At 38.0% G+C, this 21,961-nt stretch overlaps 1 protein-coding gene and 1 pseudogene across 13 annotated transcripts in view; one reads left to right on the top strand and one right to left on the bottom strand.

Moving 5' to 3' along the window:
• The window catches only part of STXBP5L (syntaxin binding protein 5L), a 452,269-nt gene that overhangs the window by 46,234 nt on the left and 384,074 nt on the right, over positions 1 to 21,961 (top strand). The window lies entirely within an intron of this gene.
• On the bottom strand, positions 9,733 to 10,596 carry LOC306670753 (peroxiredoxin-1-like; annotated as a pseudogene). The gene has a single exon. The product of its transcript is annotated as a peroxiredoxin-1-like (transcript).

The following is a 21,961-nucleotide window of genomic DNA, read 5'->3' on the forward strand; positions in this document are numbered from 1 at the left end:
ACTCCATTGTAGATATATACCATATTGTCATCTGTTGATAGGCACCTAGGCTGTTTCAGTGTTTTAACTATTGTGAATAGTACTGCAATAGACATGGAAGTACAGGTATATCTTTTATATGCTGATTTCATTTCATTTAGATGCATACCCAGAGTGGGATAGCTGAACCATATGGTAGTTCTTTAGTTTGTTACGGAAACTCCATACTGTTTTCCATAGTGACTATACTAATTTGCATTCCCACCAATATATTGTGCACAAAGTTTCCTTTTTCTGCAACATCCTTTTCAGTGTTTGTATTTTCTTGTGTTTTTTTTTTTTTTCATAATAGTCATTAAGACTGGGTTGAAATAGAAATTCTGAAATTTTGATTTACATTTCCATGATGTCTAAAGATGTTGAGCATTTTTTCACATATCTGTGGGACATTTGCATTTCTTCTTTTGAGAAATGACTCTTCAGTTCATTTGCCCATATTTTACTGGATTACTTGTCCTTTTGTTAATTTTTTTGAGTTCTTTATATATTTTTGAGATTAACTCTCTTGTCAGATAATAGCTTGCAAAGATTTTCTACCATTTTGTAGATTGTCTCTTCACTGTGTTGGTTGTTTGCTTTGCTGTACTGAAACTTTTGTTTGATATCCCATTTGTTGATTTTTACTTTTGTTTCTTGTGCATTTGGAGTTCTGCACAGAAAAAACATTGCTGGTACTAATTCCAACACCTTGAATTGTGCCCCCCACCCACACCACGTTTCAGAGTTTCAGGTCTTACATTAAGGTCTTTGATCCATTTTAAGTTGACTTTTGTGGAAAGAGATAGGTGTCACATTTCAATCTTCTGTGTATGGATATCCAGATTTCCTAGCACAGTTTGTTAAAGAGGCTATCATTTCTCCAATATATGTTTTTGGCAATTTTGTTGAGAATCAGTTAACTATAGATGTGTGGGTTTGATTTTTGTGTCGTTGGTGTATGTTTCTATTTTTATGCCAGCACCATCCTGTTTTTGTTACTGTGGCTCTGTAGAGTGTCTTGAAATCAGGTATTATGATGCCTCTGGCATTGTTGTTTATGCTTAGAATTGCTTTGTCTATTTGCAGTCTTTTGTACTTCCATATGAATTTTAGGATTGCTTTTTCTAGTTCTCTGAAGAATGTCTTTGGTATTTTTATGGTAATTGCAATGAATATATGGATTACTTTTGGGGGTATGGACTTTCAAAAAATATTAGTTCTTCTAGCTCAGGAACGTGGGAGGTCTTTCCACCTTTTATCATCTTCAATTTCTCTCATCATTGTTCTGTAATTTTGGTTTTAGATGTCTTTCACTTCCTTAATTAAGTTTATTCCTAGATGTTTTATCTTTTATGGCTATTGTGAATGATATTACTTTCATGATTTCTTTCTTAGCAGATTCATTATTGGTATATAGAAAAAATATAATTTTTGTAATTTTAGCATCCTGCAATTTTACTGAATTCATTTATCAGTTCTGAGAGTTTTTGGTGGCATCTTAAGATTTTTCTATGTGTAGAATTCTGTCATCTACAAACAGGGATAGTTTGACTTCCTCCTTTTTGATTTGCATGCCTTTTGTCTCTTGCCTAATTGCTCTGGCTAAAGTTTTTAGTACTATATTGAATAAGTGGGAGTGGGCACCATTGAATTGTTCCTTATTTTAGAGGAAATATTTTCAGTTCTCCAGTATGATGGTGACTTTAGGTTTGTCATATTTAGCCTTTATTACATTGAGGTGTGGTATGTCTATACCTAATTTGTTTAGGACTTTAATCATGATGGGATATTGAATTTTATCAAATACTTTTTTTGCATGTGTTGAAATTATTGTTTCCTGTGTGTTTGGAATTCTGTACAGAAAAATCATTCTTTATTTTTTTAAATTCTTGATTCTGTTTATGTGCAGTATTTGTTGATTTGCATATTATGAACCATACTTGTATCTTTGTAATAAAACCTACTTGGATCATGGTTTGATATGCTGTTAAATTTGATTTGCTAGTATTTTGTTGAGGATTTTTACATCATGTTCATCAGGGATATTGTAAAATAGTTTTATATTTTTGTTCTTTGTCAGGTTTGCTAACAGGGTAATGCTGACCTCATAGAATGCGTTTGGAAGGGTTATTATTTTTTTCCCTTTCAGTTCATGGGATAGTTTGACATGTATTGGTGTAGGTCCTTGGTGGTTTGGTAAACCGCAGTGAGATCATGTAGCTCTGGACTTTCCTTTGTTATTACTTCTTATTGGTCTTTCAAGGTTTTCAAATATCCTCTTGATTCAATTTTTGTAGGTTATGTGTGTCCCCAAATTTGTCAGTTTCTTCTAGATTTTCCAGATTGTTAACATACAGTTTTTCAAACTAATTTCTATTGATTCTTTCATTTTCTGTTGTATCTTTTATAATGTTTTCTTTTTCATCTTTAATTTTAAGTGAGCACTTTCTCATTAGTCTAGCTAAAGATTATCAATTTTATTTTTTTCAGAGAACCAACTATTTTATTGATCCTTTGTATTGTTATTTTAGACTCCTTTATTTTTTCTCTGATCTTTATTATTTCTTCTAATTTTGTATATGGTTTGTTCTAAAACCTTGTGCATTATTAGACTGTTTATTTCAAATCTTTGTATTTGTTTTTTTGATGTAGGCATTCATTGTTGTAAACTTCCTTCTTAGTACTGTTTTTTGACCTATTCCATAGGTTTTGGTATGTTGTGCTTTCATTTTCATTTGTTTCAAGGAAGTTTTAATGAAGTAACCAATTCAGGGTAACTTCATATTTGCAGAGACAGCAACATTATATTCCTCTCTACTGCAACTGTGGTGTGCCTGCCAGGAAACAAACCCCAGGACCCTCCCAGCCCTGCCAGTTGTATATGCCTGGAAATAGGGAAATTTTTTTCCCCCCTATTATTTCAATTGTTGTGCCCAACCGAGGATTGAGTGGGAGTGGGACATGGCTGGAACAAGACAAATTTCTCTCCACTCAGGTGCTCACCGGAGAAAGCAAGTGTAAAATATGACTGACCTGCTGGGTAAAGTCTTCTCCAGATCTTTTAGGCTCTGCATTCCAGGTGTTGGGCAATGGCTAGGGTATTTTCTCCCCTCAATTCTTTAAGTTGTAGTGCCTTCCTGGGATCCACTGGGAACAGGCTGTGCCTAGAGCCAAGTAAAATTCCTTTTAGTTGAGGCAGGAACAAGTGAGAGTGGAATGTGGCCAGCTACATGCAGAGATTCTCTTTGCACCTTAGACTATGTACCCCAGAGGTAGGGCTACAGTCAAAATCTTGGCAGCACTGCTCTAGACTGCTTCAGCATGTCTCTTTGGGTGGAGAAGCAATGGAACCTGAGTTCTCTGTTATTAGGGACAGATGCCTGTGCTTGTTGCTGGGAGAGGAATTGCAGAAACCATACAGGAAATTACCTTCAGTTTTGGCACACATTCAATTCTATATGTAATTGTTTACAATCTTGGTCTCAGAGACCAGGCCTCTGGATCCCCCAGTTCTTGAGAATGGCATTCTTTGGTCCCCTGCACCACAATACCCATTCCCCACATTGTAGTACTTTCTGCAGGCTTGTGTCACTTTTTCCATCAAGCCCAGTCTGGCTTATGAGTCAGCTGTCCACTGAGCCAGTGCAGTGGAATAAATGTCTGTGGGGTCACAGACATGGTATTTTAGTCAGCTTTTTTCTGCTCTGACCAAAAGACCTGAACAGAACAATTAGAGGAAGAAAAATTTATTTTGGGGTTCAGAGTTTCAGAGGTCTCAGTCCATAGATGGCTAACTCTATTTCCTGAGGTTCAAGGTGAGGCAGAACCTCATGGTGGAAGTGTTGTGGCAAAGGAAACTGGCTGAGGACATGACATCAGGAAGTAGAGAGAACTCACTGTTCAGAAACAAAATATATGCCAAAGGTATGCTTCTAGGGACCCACCTCCTTTAGCCACACCCTACCTTCCTACAGTTAACCCAGAGTTAATCCCTATCATGGAATTGATGCACTGACTAGGTTAAACTTCTTATAGTCCAATCATTTAATCTTTAAACTTTCTTGCATTGTCACCCACATGAGCTTTTGGGAGATACCTGGTATCAAAACTGTAATACATGGGAATATGCAAGGGGTCCGACCTCTAGAGCAATCCAAATTCAGACAATAGGCCCCTTTTCAAGTTGGCTCCTGGTTCCACACCCTGTGGTTTTGCTGGGAGATGAAGTGAATTCCTTTTCCAAAGCCAAACCACTGTGCTGAATTCAGGCCTCATTTATTTAGGTGGAAAGCCTACAAGGACTTTGAAATTTTGCAGTAGCTAGGATTGCCAGTATCTGTGCTGATAGAATTTGCTGGACCTCTGAATTTCACCTTTACCTCTAGGGTGGGGACCATCCATATGCTGTGGAACCAGGTCAGCAGGTACAGGGATATTTTGTTTCTCTTGCTATGCTGCTGTTCCAGGTCTCTGGATTTGATAAGGTTCCTTTTTTTTCCTGCTGTTAAATTCCAGTGTTCTTCCTTACTCTCTCACCCTAACATGCAACTGTATACCTGTTGCTTTGATTCTTTGTGGAGGAGCATGTGAGTGCTGAGTGCCTCTGTTCAGCCATCTTGCCTGTCCCTATATCCTCCCAATCTTAATAAAGTTTTGAGATCTTATATCCATTTAAAATTAAAAAAAAATTTTTTTGTTTATTGATGGACCTTTATTTTATTTATTTACATGAGGTGCTGAGAATCAAACCCAGTGTCTTATACATGCTAGGCAAGCACTCTACCACTGAGCCACAACCCCAGTCCCTTATATCCAATTTTATTGTACCTTGGACCACCTAGACTTTTACTATCACTAATGCTCTTAATTTTTCCTGTCCTATATTTATAAAATGAAATGTCTTCATACATTTCAGGAAAGTTAATAAACTAATACTTTAAATTTTTACAAATATCTTGAGTTTTAAAGCCATAAGAACTGTAATGAATTATGTGGATTGGTATATTTCTACTCCACTGTGACTGAGCTTATTCCAAAATGACTCTGGAATAGGAGGTAATAGCATTTTACTTGTCTGTAATGCTCTATTTTGTCAAACCCTCTCTCTCCTAAAGATCTGATATATCCACTGCTCCTCCCCTTTTGACACAGCCTTACTTTATCTCCTCCTGCTCTTCTTCCTCCTCCTCTGCCTGAAGCAAAGGAATCACTTGATGTTATTTATACCCATTAGTGAAGTAAGAAGTGCAAGTGTTTGGTTATTATCCTGTGGTTGGTATAACTCAATAACTGATCTTGGGTCTACCTCAAGTTGAAGCTCCGTTATTACTTTGAATGCTATTTCTATCTCTGATCTTATTAGAGATAAGTCAAGAAGTTCTCTCATCTTGAGATGGAATTAGAATACTGAAGAGCTGCATAGCACTTACTCAATGTTATCTAATTGGATATGTATTCAGTTATGACCTTGAACAAATTAACCTTTCTAAGCCCCAATTTCTTCATTTGTAGTGACATCACCTATCTTATGGGGGCTATAGAGATAAATGAGCTAGTCTGTATAAAATGTTTTTCGTTGTACCTGGTACACATTAAACATACGGTGGTGACCTCAGCCTTTTTGGCAATGATAGTGTGCATTGTTGTCATTGTTTATTACATATAATAACAGAAATGGTGTCATTTTCCAGTTCTTTGCAACTGGCAACAGACTAAGAAATACAAATAAAGACATAGACTCTATTACTTCTTTGGTAGGGGGCAAAAAAGCTGTTTCTGTAAATAAATCGTGAAGTTAGATCTTAATTTTTTATAAGGAAAGGTGAAAAAGTCCCCTGAGATTTAAGAAGGTATCATATAAAGAAGAAAGTTGGCCCTCATATACTTAATGTCTACTTACACTTACAATAATAATTATGGAACTGGATATCAGAGAAATGTTTGAAATGTAAACATGTAACTCCTCAGGGCATTGGAATCCTACACAACAGCACAAACCACTAGCCTGCTGGAAAGATGTCCTTACAGGGACGTGGAAGGGTCTGGACCCGGTGTTAATATGGGGGCGAGGATCTGTTAGTATCTTTCCACAGGATGCAATCACTCTGGTGTGGGTGCCGAGACTCATCAGACAAGTCAATGATCACTCAGCCATTGATAAACACCAAGATGATGCACACTTGCCGCATTAGAAAGTGGAACTTCTCCTCAGGCTTGGCTGTCTCAAATGGATGGCTGGTAGTCAAAGACGGGAGTCTCGTGTGACTGACATATCAACCTAAGACAGGAGTCAAGACGATAATATCAAGCTTCTTGGCAATCCAATGATGGGTAAGAATGTCAGTAAGACATGTGGACGCCTAAGACAGGCATAGTCAATCCAGATGTAGTGATAGCTATCACGCATCCATTAAAGTTTTCTTCACCTTTTAAAACAAAAAGGGGGAGATGTAGAGACATGCTCGTAGCTGTTTGGGGAGGAGGCCATGCACGTGCACGCGGGAGGACGCGCCCACCGGCTGGCGCTTGGTGCCTCCTCCCCTGCCCTTACACGTGCAAGCCGCCCTGGCTGTGCTTGCGCAGCGGCCCCAGCAACCTCGTGCATGAGGCGTCGAATGATGGAGCATGCGGGAACGTCAGGCTCCTGGGGGCGCCACTCTATGCGAGACCGGCACTTCAGCCCACAAGACCTGCATGTGGACCAGGAAGACACCACCAGTATCTTGTCCCACAAGGCAAAGAGAGGCCTTAAGATTGAGACAGGAAGGCAGAGCTGGTGTTGGCACCAAGGCGTCTACAAGGCAAAGAGAGGCAAGCAAGGAAGCATCACTAAAGAAAAATAAAGAAGTTGTTCATTCCCAGTCTGCCTCCCGATTCTTTTCCACGGTCTTGTTGCTGCAGGCGGCAACAGGGCATCAGACTAAATCAACAGTAAATCATCTTCAGTAGTCTTAACACCATAGCTAGGAACATAATTAGTCCTTTTGAATCTGGGAATATATGCTAAATATAAGTCTATTGTTGTTTCTTTTAAGGAATATACTTTTATTAAGAAATACGTGAATGCCAGTGGCTTGGAAGGCTGAGGTAGGAGGATCACAAGTTCAAAGCCAGCTTCAGCAAAGGCAATGTGCTAATCAACTCAGTGAGACCCTGTCTCAAAATAAAAAACTGAAAAAATGGTCTGGGCATATGGCTCAGTGGTTAAGTGCCCGAAGATTCAATCTATTACAGAAATAAAAAAAGAAAAATAAACATACAAATATTCATTTGTTTATTGTGTTCTCAAATTCTCACTTGCGTTTTAGTGCGAGTTGTACTGTAGGAGTATAGATATGTGGCAGCTTTGTGCTGCTGTGACCAAATACCTGACAAGAAAAACTCAGGAGGAAAAGTTTATCTGGGTTCATGGTTTTGGAGGTTCAATCTATGATAGGCCAGCTCCATTTCTCTGATCCTGAGGAAAGACTGAACATCATGGCAAAAGGGCATGGTAGAGGAAAGGTGTTCAGCTCATAGCAGCAGGGAAGCAAGGAGATACAGCAAGGAGTCAGGGACAAAATATAATCCCCAGAGCAATGCCCACCCCCAGCGACCTATTTCCTGTAGCTATGCCCCAACCTGCCTACAGTAAATACTCAGGAGTCCATTCAAATTACTAATCCATCAAATGGGTTAATATACTGATGAAATTACACTCATTCTAATCATGTCACTTCTGAACATTCCTGCAAGTGAACTTTTTGGGGAACATCTTGTATCCAAATCATAGCGGATGGGATTGGGGGAGACTTTAAAATCATTTAGGTTACTCTTGAATAGATGCAGAAGTTGAGGTCAAGTACTGTGTCCAGATTAGTCAGTGATAGAGCTGGAACCCGAACTTGGTCTCTTGCCTCCTGGAACACAATATTCCTCTATGTCATTCTGTCTCTGTAGTTCTGCTTCACAGCATTTCCATTCTTTTAAAAAGTGGTTTTTCTTTTTTCCTAAAGCCCAAATATTTTTGTGACTATTAATTTCCATTTTTATTGTGACAATGAAAAAGATCTTTAAAGAAATTCATTAGCTATATAGACACAGACAATAGTTTCAATAAAAGAGGTATTTATATCTTTAAAGCACAATACAGAATTGTATTGAGTAGCTATGTATTTAGATATTAACTAGTCTGAGGAGAGAGGCTGGTGTAGCCAGGAAGAAAATAAAAGTTTCATACAAGTAAAAGAGTTTAAGCAGAAGTACTAGGGTAGGAAGAAAGAGTAGAACTTAAGACAGAAAAAGGTAGCCTAAGGGAATAGAAGGAGTGCCAAATTTCAGTTCTTGAAAGTGTCTAGTAATATATAATGATGAGTTGTGTTCACTTGAGACTGATGTTATTGGTGGTGATTTGTTGATTTGAAAGATACGGAAGAATGATGTAGTCAAAGTGTACAATGAATTGAAGCAAGAACACTGAAGACACTAAAACTGTTAATAGGGCCTAGAATAAAAACAAAATATATGAGCCATATGGTAAAATCACCTAAGATGAAAAGCACCAGTGGAAGTACTTTGGAGAGAACTACTGACCACAAGATTGTTTTATCCTTCAGTTTTGTGTCCTTCATTGAATAATAAAGTAATAAAATACCCTTTAGAGGTATTCCCATGATTAACTCATGTTATCAATGTGTTTGTATTTATATTACTTTCATCAGTGTATATTTATAGGTATATATTCTTTACAGTAGCAAGAATTGAATCTGTTAATACATAACTAGATTGTTTCTTTAAAGATTTGCAGAAACATGCTTATGAGGAGAGATAGTGGTAGTATGATAGATTAAAGAAGTGAATTTGAGTTTGGTTCTCTTAGAATTGAAAGCATTTTTCTGTTACATTAGTACTAAAAGTTATATAGTATGCTTAATTTACAAAGCAGTTTATATGCATTTCTTCAATTATAAGTCTTAGATTTGGTAATACTAATAGTATAATATAAACTACATTAAAATTCACTATAGATGTTGAAATATGATAAAACAGTAGTTTTTTGGATGCCTATAAAGCTATTGAAATAATAGTCTGAGCTTGAGTGGCTTATAATATGGTAGGGAAGAAACACAAGTAGTAAAGAATAATCTACCTTTATACTAGATTTAGCAATATTCATACTAAAATGCATAGTAATATATGTATAACATCTTCAATTAAATAATTACATATAACATTATTCACATGTGAATGTTTGTTATGTTGCTCTAGCATTATATGAATTCAGTAGCATTTGGTGACAATAATTCCAAAGGTGCTGAGTGGGAAAGGGTAAGAATGGTAGTTACCGATTTTTTTTTTTTAATTAAAAATGCACCTTCATTACTATGGAAAGTTGAGATTACAATTCCAAGAACAGAGGTAATTATGTATTGATTAAAAAAATTTTAGATTAAGATTTTAACATTTACAAAATATTAAAATTATTCATCTTTTATAAAATATAATAAGTAATTTTGTAGGAAATACTGCTTTATATGCACAAATTATATGAATGAACTTAAAAATACTAGCTGTCTAATCTTTGCATTGAGCTTGGTTCAGGCAACAAATTAAAAGCATCCCTGTTCACAAAGAAACAATTTATTGGGGGATACCAAAGTACCGTAATCATTCTTCGATAATTTTGAATAAAAGCTAAATCATGGTGTTGGTTTACTTTTTTTTTTCCCCCCTCAGTTCAAGTTGAATAGAAACTACAAAAGAAAAATGAGATGATGCCCCACTACTGGTACATCATATACATCAGATGGCCAACCCCATAATATAGCTCAGGTCATTCTCTCACCTTCAGAAGAAAGGCTGGTCTCCCCAGCCCTACAGAAAAGTTATGTCTTAGGCATGAAAAGAAATACAAAAGAGTTTTTGTTCTCATGGGTGCCCAGTGCAGCCTGGCACTAAGATGGCCCAGCGATCACTTCTGCTTGGGGAAATATTCTTTGCTCTTTTGGACTTCAGGCTTCCAGTCAGCAGGGCACCCTTCCCCATGTTTGCCAGTGAACTGGAAGGCCTGAACTAATCTGAGTCTCATCCACAGAGTGGCCGACAGGAAGGTCATTCACAGTGATCTGGTGAAGGATACCTTTATCATCAATGATAGAGGCCCCTGAAGGAAGTACCTTCATCAGCCTTTAAGACTCCATAATCCTGAGCAATGGTGCGCTTGAGATCTGATATCAAGGGAATGTTCATGGGTCCCGGCGTTGTTTCTTGGGTGTGTTGATCCATGCCAGATGACAGAAGCAAAAATACACAGAAGCACCAATCACTTGGCAGTTGAGTTTCTTAAATTCTTCTACCCTGTCACTGAAAGCAGTGATCTCCGTAGGGCACACAAAGGTGAAGTAGACAGGGTAAAAGAAGAACACAATATATTTTCCTTTGTAGTCAGAAAGACTAATATCTTTGAACTGGCCATCTGGCATCACAGCTGTGGCTTTGGAGTTGGGGGCAGGATGCCCGATTTTGGCATTTCCTGAAGACATCTTGCTATCAACAGTTCTGACACGAAAGCTTCCAAGAACCAAGCAACTGTGACCAGAAGAAAAGAGGATGTGGCTTAGATTCTTTGCAAAGATTTTGTGTAGTAGTAAGGCTTTTACCTGGGATTTGAGAGATATGGAGGTGAATATTTTATTTAAAAAAATATGCTAACAATTAGGACCTCATTTGTTTGTTACTATGTATCAATAATTTTCTCACTAGTATAGTTTTAAGTATCAGTTGAAAAGAAATGTTTTTATTAGCTCAGTCACAGAACAATAATAAGCTTCCTGAGGTATATAAACAAATAATTACTTATTTAAAACTAAATTCTGGTGGGCTCTTATTGTCACAACTACAATAAAAACAAGTGACATCAACTCTATTTCTCTTTTTTTCTTTTTGGTACTGGTGATAAAACCTAGAGGTGCTTAAACACTGCGCAACATCCCCAGCCCTTTTTTTTTTTTTTTTTTTTTTAAACAGAATCTCACAAAATTGCTGAGGCTGGCTTTGAATACGGATCCTCCTACCTCAGCCTCCAGAGCCGTTGGGAATACAGGCATGTGTCATTGTGTCTGGTTCAACTCTATATTTCTAATGTTATTCTAACAGTATTAGTTTAAATTCTCTTATATAAACATTGGATATATGAATATTATCCCCATACTAATAAGGATTATTAAAGCAGATGAAGTTCAAAGGCAGTGAAAAATACTTGGTCTTCCTAAGCACTTCACTACTAGATAAAATGTTTTTCAGTGTTCCTGAATAAAACCTTTGTTCTGAGACTTAACAAATTTAGTAGATTTCAAATTCCCAATTTAAAGTATTAAAGGGAATTTCCTTCCAATTTTATTGGTAATCGTTATTGTTAAAACAGACAACAGTTATTATTGTTTATTTTCCTTATACCTAGATAACTTATTACATTATTTTATTTCTGAAAAAAATTCAATAGTTTCTTACTTTCATGTATTTACATGTATTCTTTCAATTACTTGTCATAGTTTATTAACTTGAATCCATAAAACAAAGATGAATAAAAACATACATGTCTAATTCCTGATAATGGAAGTGGTTAATGTTTTTTGCTCTTTTGTATATTTGTTCTTATTTTTGTTATTGTTATTTATCATCTTTACATAGTTTTCTTCTAATCCTTAATTTTATATAAAATATTTACTCATATTAACTGCTGAGTTTTATTAGGTACCTTCTGGAACCTTTTGGTATAATGATGAGGTTTTAATTTTTTTTAAAATTCATTTTTATTATAAACAAATGGGATACATCTTGTTTCTCTATACATACCATTTTTGTAATCATACATTTACCTAGGGTAATAGTTTTTGATTCATTCTGTTATTTTTTTCTTCCCCCCACCCCTTCCGCCCCTCTTATCCCTCTATACAGTCCCTCCTTCCTCCATTCTTGCCCCCCTCCCACCCCCCCATTATGTGTCATTATCCGCTTATCAGTGAGATCATTTGTCCTTTAGTTTTTTGAGATTGGCTTATCTCACTTAGCATGATATTCTCCAATTTCATCCATTTGCCTGCAAATGCCATAGTTTTATTATTTTTTATGGCTGAGTAATATTCCATTGTTTATATATACCACAGTTGTTTTATCCATTCATCAATTGAAGGGCATCTAGATTGGTTCCACAATCTGGCTATTGTGAATTGAGTAGCTATGAACATTGATGTAGCTACATCACTGTAGTATAGTAGTATACTGATTTTAAGTCCTTTGGGTAGAGGCCAAGGAGTGGGATAGCTGGGTCAAATGGTGGTTCCATTCCATGTTTTCTAAGGAATCTCCACACTGCTTTCCAGAGTGGCTGCACTAATTTGCAGTCCCACCAGCAACGTTTGAGTGTACCTTTTCCCCCACATTCTTGCCAACACCTGTTGTTTCTAGTATTCTTGATAATCGCCATTCTATTTGGGGTGAGATGGAATCTTAGTGTAGTTTTGATTTGCATTTCTCTTATTACTAAAGATGTTGAACATTTTTTTATGTCTGTTTATTGCTTGTAGATCTTCTGTGAAGTGTCTGTTCATTTCCTTAGTCCATTTGTTGATTGGGTTATTTGTATTCTTGGTGTAGAGTTTTTTGAGTTCTTTATATATTCTGGAAATTAGTGCTCTATCTGAAGTATGAGTGGCAAAGATATTCTCCCACTCTGGAGGTTCTCTCTTTGCATTGCTGATAGTTTCCTTTGCTGAGAGAAAGCTATTTAGTTTGAATCTATCCCAGTTATTGATTCTTTCTTTTATTTCTTGTGCTATGGGAGTCCTGTTAAGGAAGTCTGATCCTAAGCCAATATGTTGATGATTTGAACCTACTTTTTCTTCTATAAGATGCAGGGTCTCTGGTCTGATTCCAAGGTTTTTTATCCATTTTGTGTTGCCGTCCAGTGGGACATAAGGAGCACATGCTTTTTCTTGAGTGGGAAAAAAAAGGGGCTTTATTAGGAAGAACACCGACTTATATCTTGTAGACAAACTAATAGGATGTCTGTGGTCAAGGGGAAGTAAGCCTGAACTCATCTGCATTGGTGGTTGGTACAATAGTCTGTCATGCGTGGCCAATATATTTAGCTTCCTGTTTACATCAAGAGACAAACTCCACACCCGCTGCAAAGTGCCAGATGCCATCTTTGTAGAGAATAATGTGGCACAACCCCAGGTGTTGCCCACCACATCTTCCCCTTCTTGTTTATAAAAGAGACCGTGTCTGTCTTAGGTTGTCCATGAAAGAGCAACATCCTTACCCGTCATTGGAAAATGAAGCTTATATCTTCTTTGCCTATCTTAGGTTGGTATGAACTCTTCACAAATCTTACCCGTCTCTGGCTACTGGTCTAGCATAGCCAAACTTGGGGGGAGGTTCCCACATCAGTGGCAAGCAGAGCTTAGCAAAATATAGCTGTCTGCTTGAGTTGGCGCCTATGTAATTTGCATAAACATCAGATACACAGAATAGGTATAACACATAACAGGCACCTAGGGATAAGAATCTAAACCAATTCTTTCCCCACTGAACAACAGACTGAAAGAAGGAGGCTAATTGTAGTACTGAGGCAACCTCCACTCGGGTACTATTAATGGTAAATATTTGAGATCTCAAGACATATGTGAGGTTGTCAAATTGAGAGTTCCAGGTTCCATTAATATGTTTAGACAGACTTTTGGACATATTAGCTGCCAAACTTAGGTTCTGATATACTACAGAAGTTACACACATGGCTGATAGATAATGTATACACCCCATGGACATTATATGAGTAATCATATCCAATTGTTCTTATACTAGGTCCACTCTCTGGTTGACAAGTAGAATTCCAGCTCGTAATTGTTGATTGATCTCTGATTGAGTGTTCAGTGCTGTAGCAGTAGCTTCTGATAAGCTATTAACAGTTTCTGCCATAGGAATCGCAGTAGCTAGGGCAGCAGCAGCAGCTGAAACAGTGATCATAGTGACCACAGCAGCGGTTATGCCGAAATCTCTTTTTGGTCTTAGTAAAACAGTCAATTCCTCTCCCTGGATTTGTACTGGCAAAGGAAGGTATGTAGGGATGCGCATTATGATGGCCAAAGGGAAGATGGTCGCGTTCCAGCATTCTGAAAGAAAACTATCTGTCTTTTGACAGGTAAGATGACTACCATTGGTGGAGGCATTGGATATAAGAAACATGAAAGGAGGCCTAACACATACAGGTGTAGGGGAGAAACTAACATTTGGTGAACACTCTCTAATTTGAACTGTCGTTTCAAAGGTTTCTGACCTGTTTTGGCTGTAGGAGCAGTTGGCTAAAACTCCTCCAAAAATCATAGACATAGCTGATACATCAGTGCACACACCCATTGTGCTACATAAGAGCCAAGCCTCAAAGGGATCGGGGGTAATGACCTGCGTAGGGTTTCGTTTTGTAAAGTTATATCCTGAAAAGGTAGCATTTTGGTAAGTAACAAAATTAGGAGTGAAGGTGAATGACTTTGATTTGTCAAAATATACAGGTTTAGTTTTAGACTGACAGCCTGTCCACTCAGGTGGCCAGGTTCTAAAACTAGAACATCTAGGTGCCCAGCGTGGCTGCATAGGTACAGAGGCATTTCCTTTGCGATGAAGCAAAAGGACTGTTTCCTGGAGAATGGTAACGTTGCCTACATTAGACATGATTAAATGGTAGAAATTTTCCTAGTGTTTGATTGCTTAGAAGAATGCAATCGAAAGGGTCAAGTAAGAAGTTAGACCTGAGGTGAAAGCAGAGAGAACCTGCTAAGTCATAGGAGCCATTTGGGAAGGGTGCTAAGAATAGGAGGATATAGATTGGAAGAGTTAGTAAGGGGCAAAGGGCATGGCCACGCCTTTACTATCCCCCATAGGTAACGCAGGGCTCCTCCATTAACATGGTGAGGGATCATCAACAACAGCAGTTGGAGGAACTTCCACATCTTTTTTTTGTTCTTGGTTTTCTATTGAGGAAGCCTTGACCAATCTTTCAGGCACCCAAATTGGCGATTGTGCGTCCTGCAGGAAAACACAAACAGACCCTTGGGTCCAGATTAATACCGGATCCGGGCCTTTCCATTGTCCCAATAATGTCCTTCCAGAGCACTTGAGGTAGATGTTTTTTATTAGGCTCTGAATGACGGTCAGCAGCCGATCGGCCCTCAGAATCGAGATTTAAAAAATTTAAAATGAACAAGGCAACAGATAATTTGTCTTTTGGGGATCTGTATGATGCCCCTATTCCCCCTTTTTGTTTATAAGGCATGTTTTTAAGTGTTAAATGGGCACACTCAACAATGCTTAGTCCTGTGACATGTTGAGTACCAAAGGTGGAACAAAATTGTTTAAAGGCCTGGGACGTATATCCAGGACCATTATCTGTTTTAATTTGTTTGGGGACCCCTAGGATGGAGAAAGAATGTAAACAGTGTGTTATTACATCTTTGGTTTTTTTCTCCAGCGTGAGCAGAGGCCATAATAAATCCTGAAAATGTATCTGTTGACACATGGATGAATTGTATTTTTCCAAATTTTGAATAATGAGTTACATCCATTTGCCAAATATGATTGGGCTGAAGCCCTTTTGGATTTACTCCTAAGGAGGAGTTAGGAATAAGTATAACACATTTAGCACAAGACTTGACTATGTCCCGAGCTGTTGCCTTAGTAATTTTATAGCGTGTACATAGAGTAGAAGCATTTACGTGAAATTTGGAATGAAAAGTTCTTGCATTTTCAAGCGTATTAAAGATGTGTGGGTCTCTGGTGTCTGTAAATCATTGTGTAAACTTAGAGGACCTGGAAGGCCAGTATGAGCCCGAACATGCCCAATAAAAAAAGGGCTTTTTCTATCCCAAATAAGTTTTTGTAAAGATTGTAAACACTTAGTGGTGGTAGAAGTGAGGGAAAGCAGACCAGTTAATTCTAAATTTTGAATAGCATTAACAACATATTTGCTATCAGAGAATAGGTTAAAAGGCTCATGGTGGGTTTTGAATACTTCTATAGCTACTAATAGTTCTCCCTAAGGATTAATTCTGCCACAGATTCAGTAAACAAGATAAGACCTTGTTAGGGGCATAATTCATGTGAACCATAGAATTGGACCTTTTTACCAAAACACTCCTGTGGGTAACTTATTTGTGGCCAAGACAATGAATGATAAAGGCTTAGCTAGGTCAATACGATAAAGATGAACCTTTTCCATAGCTGTTTCAAAAAGCTTGGGAGCTGTTCGAGCCTTAGGGGTAAGCACCCGCTTAGAAAGAGGATCAGAATCACCTTTAAGAGTGTCAAACGGGGCCCAAACTTGAGGTGGGTAAGTGAAGGTAAGGTCTAATCCAGTTAATGTCACTTAATAGCTTTTGAAAGTCATTCAAAGTCTTCAGTTGGTCTACTCGAATACTAATTTTTGTGGGTTTAACCATAGTTGCATTTATGATAGATCCCAGGAAGTTTTTGGTGTCTGTCATTTGTGCCTTATCAATGGCAATATGTAAGCCCCACCTTTTTAGTGACTTTATTAAAGAACTATAACAATTTTCCAAGACAGTTTTTTTCTTTATGAGCTAACAAAATATCCATATAATGATAGATTTAAAGTTGAGGGTTTGCTAGGCATATGGGTTCAATAGCCTTGTTTACATATATTTGACACATAGTGGGGCTATTGGCCATGCCTTGTGGGAGAACTGTCCATTCATATCTTTTATTAGGAGAACTGTTATTAAGTGAGGGCACAGTAAATGTGAACCTTTTGGTGTCTGAGGGATGTAATGGAATGGAAAAGAAGCAATCTTTTATGTCAATTACAGTGGAGGGCCAATTAACTGGAATAGTCGATAAAGTAGGTAATCCTAATTGAATAGGTCCCATGGGCTCCATTATAGAATTTACTGCTCTTAGGTCATGTAATAGCCTCCATTTTCCTGATTTTTTTTTATTATGAATATTGCTGTGTTGAAAGGAGAGGTGGATGGTTGGATGTGTCCAGCCTCTAGTTGTTCTTTAACCAGTTGTTGGGCTGCTTCTAATTTGTCTTTTGAGAGGGGCCACTGAGGGACCCAGACAGGTTTATCAGATTTCCATGTTATTTTAATTGCTTCAGTGGCCCCTAATGAAAATCCAATCCCTTTCTATCTTGTTTTGGAGTAACTAAAATGGGTGAAGTAGGTCCTTGACTATTTTTCCCAAGACCTTTTCCCCATGTGTGTCCTTGGGCTACCATCATTTGATTAGCTTTTGGACTTTTGTATTATCTCGGATGTGAGATGTAAATCCATCTGTTCCATGATATCTCTCCCCCACAAGTTTACCGGGAGATGTTCAAGGATGTAAGGTTGGACGGTACCACTATGACCTTCTTCATCTTTCCATTTTAATATGGCTGCGCTTTTGTTAGGATTGGAAGCTATACCCAATCTCCTTAAAATCTGATATGCCTGTTGAAGCGGCCACGCTTTGGGCCATTCTGTAATTTTGATAATACTTTTGTCAGCCCCAGTATCTAATAAGCTCTCAAAACTTTTGCCTTCTATCACTAACTTTGTCATAGGTCTATCTTTTAAATCCAATGTTAACATGACCATATTTTGGCCAGTAGAACCTAATCCTTTATTTCCCCTAATAATATTCTTTGATGGATATTGATCATGGCAGCTGGGTAAGACCAACAATTGTGCTATGCTATCACCCTGAGCTATTATTGCTACACCTCTTGGTGAAGAAGCAAGAATTTTTATTTCTCCTGTAAAATCAGGGTCTGTAACTCCAGGGACAATATTTAATCCTTTTAAAGCAGAAGAACTCCTCCCCAGAACTAGTTCCACTGTTCCTTTAGGTAATGGGCCAACAACTGAAGTTGGTATTGATTGTACTTCCATCTCTGGAGTTAATACTGCTCTGGCGGAGGCACAGAGGTCCAATCCTGCGCTTCCTCTTGTTTGTCTAATTGGGGAGTCAGGGGGTAATGAGTCCGAGGCATGGACTGGATAGTCCCGTATATTTGTGGGCCCCAAGGCTGAGGCCATGATTCCCGTTTTTTGGAGGTAAAGGGTTAACATCTTTGTCTCTAGTTGATTTACAGTCACTTGTCCAGTGTTTCCCTTTTTTACATCGGGGACATAATTTTGGTACAGGACCCTGGGGGCAGTCCTTTTTTATGTGTCCATATTGTTTACACCGATAACACTGTTGGCCTGGGCGGGAGTTGGCATTGCCTCTAAGACCCTGTGCAAGCGCTGCAGCCATCACCTGACCTTGAATAAAAGCATCATTAATATCCCTACAAACCTTTAAGTAGGCTCCAAGGTCTTATTGCTTCTTTACACCATTCATTTGCTTGCTCATATGCAAGCTGTTTGATTAAAGGCATAGCCTGGTTTACATCTCCAAATATACGTCCTGCTGTTTGAATCAATCTGTCTACAAAATCAGCATAGGGTTCATTATGACCTTGAATAACTTTAGATAACTGTCCTTGAAGATTGCCAGCAACTGCATTACGTCGGGCAGTATCAGAACATAACTCCTGGTTAGCCACCTTCCACATAAGATATTGTCTCCCAGATAAACGTGCTTTTGCTAAATTACCCCAATCGGTCAGAGTAAGATTTTGACTTGCAACATTCTCTAATAAAGAAATGGTAAATGCAGCTTGTACTCCATAGGATATAACTGCCTCTTTTAACTGTTTCACTAATTTTATATCTAATATTTGATGATATCTCTGATTGTTTTGATCTTCAAACACCGGGAATATTGGGAACACTGACCAAGATGGTACGTCAGCCCACTCTCTGGGGGCCGCCCCTGTGCAGCAAGTACATGCACCCCTACAACTTGGAAAAGAGTGGTGACCTGGATTATACGCCGGAGGGCGCAGCGCGGTAGGGGCTAAATGCCACTGAGAGAACTTCTTTTCTAGCTCTGTCTCAGATAGTTCCTGTTCTTCAGAGTCACTTCCCTGTTCTGAGTCTGACCATCTACTTTCTCTTTCAGAAGCTCGACTTGATTGTTCTTCTTTTACAGTTTCTAATATCTCTTCCCCTTCTCTTAGATGTTCTTGAAATTTTGTTGTTTTGGAAGTCAGACAGGAACGAACTAATGTCCATATAGGCAAAGTACCAAGAGGGAGAGGCATTTTTTCATTTTGTTTATGGAGGTCCTTTCCCAAATGCTCCCACTGAGGGACAATAAGGAGCCCTTCTTCTAAGAACCAAGGACAGGCTTCTTCTATAGTTTTAAGGAACGTCCACACAGTTTTACACTTTAACAGAGTTCCATTTTCTCTTAACAATGTCTTAAGAGAGCCTTCCATGCGAATCCGTGAAGTTGCCGATCCCATGGCTATAGCTTAATATGGCCTCTGTGATGGCCACAACAACAACAAACAGTAACCAAACAAATAAAAGCAGTAGAAATATTAACACAACTAACACCTTAAACACATTCATTTACTATATGACATCCTTTGCTGTCTCTTGGGACAGTCTTCTGTTAAGTTCCCTCACTAGGGGAGCCTTCCGTTAGTGCCTTAAGGCCACTGTTTGCTCGAATAGGGAAACCTGCTAGTTAACTACGCTAGTGAAACTGTCTTTCTCACTTACCTGGTGCTGATAATGCCAAGGTTGTGGGTTCGATCCCTGTACAGGCCACCAAATGTCTCTGTCCAGCGGGACATAAGGAGCACACGCTTTTTCTTGAGTGGGAAAAAAAGGGGCTTTATTAGGAAGAACACTGACTTATATCTTGTAGACAAACCAATAGAATGTCTGTTGTCAGGGGGAAGTAAGCCTGAACTCATCTGCATTGGTGGTTGGTACAATAGTCTGTCCTGCGTGGCCAATATATCTAGCTTCCTGTTTACATCAAGAGACAAACTTCATACCCTCTGGCAAAGTGTCAGCCACCATGTTTGTAGAGAATAATGTGGCGCAACCCCGGGTATTGCCCACCACAATTTTGAATTAATTTTTGTGCAGGGTGAGAGATAGGGGTTTAGTTTCATTCTGTTGCATATGGATTTCCAGTTTTCCCAGCACCATTTGTTGAAGAGGCTATCTTTTCTCCATTGCATATTTTTGGCCCCTTTGTCTAGTATGAGAAAATTGTATTTATTTGGGTTTGTGTCCATGTCCTCTATTCTGTACCATTGATGTACCTGTCTATTTTGGTACCAATACCAATGCCGTTTTTGTTACTATTGCTTTGTAGTATAGTTGAAGTACTGGTATTGCAATACCCCCTGCTTCACTCTTCCTGCTAAGGATTGCTTTAGCTATTCTGGGTTTCTTATTCTTCTAGATGAATGTCATGATTTCTTGCTCTATTTCTGTAAAGTACGTCATTGGGATTTTAATTGAAATTGCATTGAATCTGTATAGCACTTTTGATAGTATGGCCATTTTGACAATATTAGTTCTGCCTATCCAAGAGCATGGGAGATCTTTCCATCTTCTAAGGTGTTCTTTAATTTCTTTCTTTAGTGTTCTGTAGTTCTCATTGTAGAGGTCTTTCACCTCTTTTGTGAGATTGATTTCCAAGTATTTTATTTTTTTGGAAGCTATTGTGAATGGGGTATTTTTCCTAACTTCTCTTTCTGAAGATTCATCACTTATGTATAGAAATGCATTGGATTTATGAGCATTGATCTTGTAACCTGCTACTTAACTGAATTCACTTGTGAGTTCTAAGAGTTTTCTGGTGGAATTTCCAGGTTCCTCTAAATATATAATCATGTCATCAGCGAACAAGGATAGTTTGAGTTCTTCTTTTCCCATTGGTATCCCTTTACTTTCTTTGGTTTGTCTAATTGCTCTGGCTAGAGTTTCAAGGACGATGTTGAATAGAAGTGGTGAAAGAGGGTATCCCTGCCTTGTTCCAGTTTTTAGGGGGAATGCTTACAGTTTTTCACAATTTAGAATGATATTGGCCGTGGGCTTAGCATAGATGGCCTTTACAATGTTAAGGAATGTTCCCACTATCCCTATTTTTTCCAGTGTTTTGAGCATGAAGGGATGCTGTATTTTATCAAATGCTTTTTCTGCATCTATCGAAATAATCAAGTGATTCTTGACTTGAAGTCTATTAATATGGTTAATTACATATATTGATTTCCAGATGTTGAACCAACTTTGCATCCATGGGATAAAACCCACTTGATCGTGGTGCACTATCTTTTTAATATAGTTTTGTATGTGATTAGCTAAGATTTTGTTGAGAATTTTTGCATTGATGTTCATTAAGAATATTGGTCTGAAATTTTCTTTCCTCGATGTGTCTCTTTCTGGTTTAGGTATCAGGGTGATATTGGCTTCATAGAATGAGTTTGGGAGGGTTCCCTCCTCTTCTATTTCATGAAATACTTTGAGGAATATTGGAATGAGCTGTTCTTTAAAGGTTTTGTAGAACTTGACTGAGAATCCATCTGGTCCCGGACTTTTCTTTGTTGGTAGGCTTTTGATGACTTTTTCTATTTCATTACTTGAAATTGATCTATTTAAATTGTGTAAGTCGTCCTCGTTCAGTTTAGGTAATTCATATGTCTCTAGAAACCTGTTGATGTCTTTGAGATTTTCTATTTTGTTGGAGTATAGATTTTCAAAATAGCTTCTAATTATGTTTTGTATTTCACTTGTCTCTGTTGTGATATTTCCTTGTTCATTCTGAATTTTAGTAATTTGAGTTTTCTCTGTCCTTCTCTTTGTTAGTGTGGCTAAGGGGTTATCAATTTTGTGTATTTTTCAAAGACCCAACTATTTATTTTGTCAATTTTTCTGATTGTTTCTTTCGTTTCAATTTATTTGATTTCAGCTCTGATTTTAACTATTTTCTGTCTTCTACTACTTTTGGTGTTGCTCTGTTCTTCTTTTTCTAGGGCTTTGAGCTGTAGTGTTAGGTC

The sequence above is a fragment of the Sciurus vulgaris genome (assembly GCF_902686455.1).
Source record: "Sciurus vulgaris genome assembly, chromosome: 10".
NCBI classification, from domain to species: Eukaryota; Metazoa; Chordata; class Mammalia; order Rodentia; family Sciuridae; genus Sciurus; species Sciurus vulgaris.